The sequence below is a fragment of the Piliocolobus tephrosceles genome, unplaced genomic scaffold (assembly GCF_002776525.5).
Source record: "Piliocolobus tephrosceles isolate RC106 unplaced genomic scaffold, ASM277652v3 unscaffolded_44820, whole genome shotgun sequence".
In the NCBI taxonomy this organism is placed as follows: domain Eukaryota; kingdom Metazoa; phylum Chordata; class Mammalia; order Primates; family Cercopithecidae; genus Piliocolobus; species Piliocolobus tephrosceles.
In genome coordinates this window covers 18,986-25,466 of record NW_022329666.1, presented here as the reverse complement: position 1 = coordinate 25,466, position 6,481 = coordinate 18,986, and the positions used below count along the sequence as shown (strand labels likewise).

Here is a 6,481-nt window from a genome sequence, read left to right as displayed (position 1 = left end):
AGGATGGAGACCCCCGGGGCCTCGGTGAGCTTCCTCTGCAGCAGGGGGTGTGGGTGGATGGCATCTGGCTTCACATAGGGTGTGTAGCCGGAGAGCAGGTAGGACAGGCAGATCCCAGAGGGGCCGTTACCTGGGGAGAGACGGTGGAGGTTAAAGGGGTGGCCTTTTCAGGTGGGAGATACTACTGTGGAACGCTTGGATCTAGATGTGGCACATTCATTCATGTATCCTTCATTCATAAAAATAAAATATTGATTAAGCCCTTAGCCTGTGCCAGACACTGTGCCTAATGATAATTTAAAAAAGAAGGAATGAATAACTGCTGAGAGCCTCCTCTGTGCCAGGAATTGTACTGAGAGCTTTCGCAATAGCCTCACAATAGCTTCAGCGAGGTAAGTGCTACTCTTTTCCTCCTTTTATCCTTGAGGAAATGGGTCCAGCGAGGTGAAGTGACTTGCCTGTGGTCACACGGCTGGAAGGTAGACGAGCCGGGATGAAAACCCAGACAGAGGGAACCTCTGACAACACGACTGACATTCTGAGATTGCTAAGAACTAGGTCAGATGCATGAGTGAATGTAGCACAGACTGCTACGTGGCCTGGGGGCGAGCTTGAGTTGTGGGTGCTCGTGGGTGCTCAGGGGTGCCGGGCCACCTGTTGGGTCTGCTGCTTGCATGTCTGAAGAACTACGCCACCATCTGTGGTGCTTCCTGGGCAATTCACCAGGCACAGCCCTGCGATAGCGCTTCTCTTTTTATCCGTCCTTTCCCCTCACCTTATCTCGTCTGATTCAGAATATTACTCATATGTAGGATACCAGGAGGAACCATAAGAAATCGCAGGCACCCATCTGTTTTTGCCTTACAGAAATGACCATCTCACGTGGCTCAGCTAGATGCCTGCATACTGGGGGGTCATCTGTCCCCATTTTTGCAGACAGAGGACAGGAATCATAAGCCGCTGCTGTGTGTCCTCTCGTGTGGGCACCAAGCACAGTGCTGGGCACAGGGTAGTCATGGGACCAGTGTGGGCTCAGGACCAGGCCTCCCTGCCCCACGCTGGGTTGCCTCCAGCTGATGGGTGTGTTCTAGAGCCCTGGGTTCTCGGAGGCGTAAAAGGGAATGATAGTTTATAAACTGCTAAGCCTAGCACTGGCCACATAGTAAACGCTCAATGGCTGAATTTAAACACCACTGTAAAGAGGCCAGGCCTGGGCCAAGCACGGTGGTTCACACCTATAATCCCAGCACTTTGGGAGGCTGAGGCAGGCAGATCACTTGAGGTCAGGAGTTCGAGACCAGCCTGGCTGACATGGCGAAACCCCGTCTCTACTAAAAATACAAAAGTTAGCCGGGCGTGGTGGCGGGCACCTGTAATCCCAGCTACTCAGGAGGCTGAAGCAGGAGAATCACTTGAGCTCGGGAGGCGGAGGTTGCAGTGAGCCAAGATCGCACCACTGCACTCCAGCCTGGGTGACAGAGTGAGACTTTGTCTCAAAACAAAAACAAACAAACAAAAAAACCCCCAAAATACAAAAAAAGAAGCCAGGCCTGGACTTGCCCAGCTCCTGCCCTCAGACCTGGGGGGTACCCGGAAGGCTCAGTGGAGCCCCTCCCCGGCTGGCACTGACACTCACCCACGATGATGACTGGGAGGGGCTCTGAGCTGCTGGCGCCGAGGTGGTCCTTTCCGGAGGAGCTCATGGCTGGTGGGGGGCTTGGGGCTGGCGGCGGACCTGGAGCGGGGGAGAGGGGAAGGAAGAGCCCGTTCGGGTGAGGCCTGGGTGTCCACACAGCCACTCCACCTCCCGGCTAGGGTGGCCTCCTGTAGCCCCTAGCGTCTTGTCCGGGGTCCCCGTGAGGCACATCTGATGGGACTCCCTTCTTGCTCCCACACAGCCTATCTGCCCCACCCCTCTCCGGTCATGCAGGACGTGACCTCCCCGCCTCTGGCCTGGTCGCCCCAGGCAGCCACTGTCCCTCTGAGCCTGACTCTGCTCTCCCATCTCACTGGAGCAGCAACAGTCCCCGAAGCTCATTATCTGTCTTCCCGAGAGGCCATTCCAGCCCAACCCAGGAACAAGCCCTGCCAGGCCCTTCCGTGGGCCACAGCCCTCGAGTCCCAGTGTGGCCTGGTGGACTTTGGAGTCGTCACCCAGCCCTGGTAAGTTGCTCCCTATCCCATTCCTGGGCCTCTCTGGGTCTCAGTTTCCTCATCTGTAAAATGGAAGCCATGAGTCCCTACCTCCTAGGATGGTTGAGGGACGCAGTGGCGTCACAGACGGGAAGCACCTGCCTGGAGCGAATTTGCCACGGGGAAAGGGCCAGCGCTGTGGCCTGCCCCAGGGGCCGGGCTGGACGTGGGGAAATGGAAGCAGTGGCCAGGTTTGGGGACGTGCCGGTGAACCTGCCATCTCTGGGGCAGTGGCGCCCTCTGCTGGCCCCAGGCCCAAATCGCTCAAAGGGACACAGGTGCTGGTCCTAGAGCTGCCGGTGCCCGGAGGGGCATCAGACCCACCTTCTCCCCTACCCCAGCTCGCAGAGGACACTAGCCTCACCCGAGGGCCACATGCTGCCATCCTGAGAGCCACGAGGCAACACCCTTGTGGGCACAGGGATGGTGAGCATTTGGCACTTACTCCGTACCGGGTATTTGACATGCTTTTTCTCATATCCGCCTCACACTGACCCTGTGCAGTCCTGGCCGTGTTAATGTCCCATTCCACAGATGTGTGGACGGGGCTCAGAGAGGTCGCACAAGCTTCTCAGTGTCATGCAGCTGGCTTTGAAACCCAGGGCTCGCTGGTGCCAAGGCCCTGCCAGTGCCACCACCCACGCCATTGGGCCTGTCCCCCGTGGAGATCCAGGGTCCATCCAGGTGTCACACTCACAGGGGAAAGACTGAGTGGGAGGGCACTGGGCTTGGACCATCCAGAGTGGCCAGGGGTGGGGGCCCAGGGTCACCTGCCTCCAGAATTCTTCCAGAGAAAGTAGGAATCTGGATTTCTATGCGAATTATCTGATTTGAAGAAGCGCGCAATGAATGAAAGCAGTTTTGGAAGATCCTTAACAGGCCAACCAAACACAGCTGAGACCAGTGTGTGGCCTCTGATGTGTGCAGGGTGACAGAAACACCATCGTCCGCCTCCAGGCAGGCTGCGAGGAGATGGATGAGAGACTGCCATACAGATGGGCCACTGAGAGGACCCAAGTGTTCCCCCCACAGTGACAACAACTGACCTTCTCACAGCGCTCTACAGTGGGAAGGAGGTTGCATCTACGGCAGTAGCATCCAGGCCGCTCAGCAGCCTTGACAGGTGAGCCCTGTCACCTCCGTCTTGCAGGGGAGGAGAAGGAGGCTCCGAGGTGAGGATGAGCCCAGCAGGGAAGGGGTCTGTCAGGGACCCCTGTGTTGGTGCTCTCTGCTCCCCTGAGCGCGGCCTTTCTTGCCTCCGCTGGGGTGGGGGCCAGAGACAGCTTCCGTGTCCTGTCTAGGCAAGCCCGTATGCCCAGCACCCAAGACCTCCTCCTCCCTTTCTGGAGAGAAGGAAGGTGACATCCTGCACTCGCCAGGGACCACATGGCCTCTTCATGCCCAGCTCCCTGCAAGGCCCCAGGATGCCTGCCTGGGGAGGGGATTTCAGGGTGACGCCGCCACCAATCATAATAATAGTAATAGTCACAAGAACAGCAAAGGCAGCATGTGGCTGACGTTTCCATACTTCTGTGGAGCGGGCTGTGTGCCAGGCATGATCTCAACACTTAAACACATTAACAAACTGAATCCTTATTTAATCGGGTTGTTGTAAGTACTCTGAGGGCCACAGAGTTTCTCACGGCCCTTTACAGTCTGCAAGGTGGTTGAACCAGCTTTCACAGGCTGGGCTGGATCGGAGCCCAGGTCGCCCTGCTCCAGAGCCTTCTCTGTGCCCCGAGGGCTGTGACAGCTCCTGCTGAGACCCCTCTGCCGGGTGGAACGTGCAGTGTCCATTCCAGGGTCCCCCACTGCTCAGTCACAGTGCTAGTGGCAGGCGGGGAGGCAGAGGGACAGCTGATGACCTGGTGTTCTGGCCGGGAAGGGATCATTTCTCATTGACCCTGAGCGCTGGGTATACCCAGAGGCCTTGGAGAATAGGACTGCGGGTCCCACAGAGCTTTCTCTGGCTCGCTCCTGGTACCTTTCTCTGGCTTGCTCCTGGTACCCTCGAATGGCTCGGAGCCCCTCAGTGCTCATCATGGTCTGCAGGAACAGCAGCCACTGGGGAGCATGGGACCTCCTGGTAAGGGGCTTCCCCACATTACCTCCTTTGATCCTCCTAGCAACCCACTTTGCAGATGAGGAGACTGAGGCTTGGAGAGGTGAAGCCATGCCCTGAGGCTATCCAGCCGGTGGGCGATGGAACCGATATTTGATCCCTGTGGGCTGACCCCCCAGACACCCCAACCCCTTCCCCAAACGGGTGAGCCAACCTGCTCCATCTGCCCCAGTGCACCCGCCCTGGGCCATGCCCTGCCCCCTCCTTTGTTCTTTTGGATTCTCCCACCACTCCAAGAAAGACACTTGCAGGAGCCCCTGTTGGCCAGTGAGGAATCAGAACCGGCTGCCCCTTACCGCCCTCTGCAGGCAGCAGAGGGCACTGATTTACCGCCAGGGCTTTGGGGCTCCAAGTCCAGGGCTCCCTCCTGAGACTGTCCTCAGGCACCTGAACAGAAGCTTCTGGATGCCATATACGTGAGGTCACCACCCAGGGGCTGGACCTGAGAAGTCACTTCCTGTGCAGAGTGACCCAGGAAGCCCCAAAGTCCCAAGCAGCTTGACGCTGTCACTCATTACCTCAGACAAATATGCTGCCAACTTACAAAAGAGCGTTCAAAAGTTTCATTTCAATTCTTTTTGTGCTTTTCAGTTTTATGGAGTTGGAAGAATCAATTTTTAACGTTATCTTTTTAACTCCCTTTGATTGAAGATGGCAGTTGATGGAAAGAAGTTACCATTAAAAATTGATGTTTCAAATTTCACAAAGGCAAATATGATAAAAGAAATGAAAACAGTTGCACCTTCGACTGACGTTTCTTTCAAGTGTGCAGCATTTGTACTTCTGAGGTTGTTAAAGCTGCAAACTGCTCTGAGACTCTGGGACACCTGTATGTCTGCATTTCTTTGGCACCTCTAGTGGCCATTTACTCATTTGCCCTTGAAGACACCCCAACAGGTGGGCTTTCTTATCCCCACTGTGCAGAGGAAGAAACGCTCTTGAGGAGGAGTGGGCGTCTTGCCTCAGGTCACCTAGGAGTGTCCAAGACCATGGCCACGTGACAAATCTGCCAAGTCCCCTCCAGTAAAACAACTGATTACAGGGAGACCAAGAAAGTGACATAAAGCCCTGGGGGGACTAAAGTGGGAGGAGGTGGTCTGTCCACGCAAGCGGCACTTGCTGTTTATCACAGATGAGCCGTCACCCCAGTGCCGCACACCTGGAGCCCAGGATCTCCTGCAGCTCCCCAGCCTCCCAGGGGCCGCCCTCCCGACCCACCGCACTCTTGAGCCTCCTGAGAGAAGCTAAGTCGCTGGGACCTCCGGGGCTGGGGGCTGTTCACGAGCACCCACGGACCCTGTCCCTCCTGAGCAGGAGAAACAGAAACCCCGAGGGCACCCAGCCTGGCTGCCGATACCGTGGCCTTAGAACAGCCGGGCAGCACAACCGGGCTGGCCACACCCCTCTTTCCTGCTAGGAACGGCGGTTACAGGGGCCAGGGTACGCTGGGACTGTGGCCGCTTCAGCTGCTTGGCTGAGGGTGCCAGGCACCCGGACAGGGACACAGCTGAGGATCTGGGAGGAACCTGGGGTAGGGGAGAATCCTGCCGGGCTGCAGAGAACCCAGGGGAGGGCCTCCACTCGGGACCACCCGGGATCACTGCCTGGCGCCCCGGCTCTGCAGACCCTCCAGTCCAGCTGGGCCTGCCCCTGGTGCCTGGGATGTGCCTGATTCCCTGCCCCGGAGCCTGGCCCCGACACTCACCTGACAGGCAGTGGTGCGGGAGCCCGGTGAGCCTGGCCAAGCTGTGCTCTAGGAGGGTCAGGGGATCACAGATCACAGAGTCCCCGTGAGATGGGGACACCCATTACCCTGTGGGGATCCAAGAGGCTCTGAGAGGCCAGAGGGAAGCGAGGGTATTTCACAGGGAGGGAGGAGGCGGCGCAGGCAGTGGGCGGGGCCAGGAAAATCACTTTCATAAGCGTGAGTCAGCAGGGACCCGTGATGAATGAACTTGCACACTGGGCGGGTGTCACGCTGCCTGCCTCATGGCCAGCCTTAAAGGGCCCCTGCTGGGCAGCCAGCCAGGGGGCCTAGGGTGACGCTGCCTCCCAGCCACCTCCCCCCAGCCAGACCCCCGTCCCCGGGGCTCAGTCTCTGGAGGAGGAACCAGTGACCTCTGAATGAGCCAGCCTGGCCTTTCCCACAAGGGAGGAGGAGATGGC

The 6,481-nt window shown here is 57.8% G+C and overlaps 1 long non-coding RNA gene across 1 annotated transcript; it reads right to left on the bottom strand.

The window, feature by feature from the left end:
• On the bottom strand, positions 1–6,167 carry LOC113224452. The gene is made up of 3 exons (XR_003309184.1): positions 6,021–6,167; positions 1,637–1,735; positions 1–130 (listed from the first exon to the last, which is right to left on the bottom strand). It is a non-coding gene; the product is annotated as an uncharacterized LOC113224452 (long non-coding RNA).
• Between the last annotated feature and the right edge of the window lie 314 nt (positions 6,168–6,481).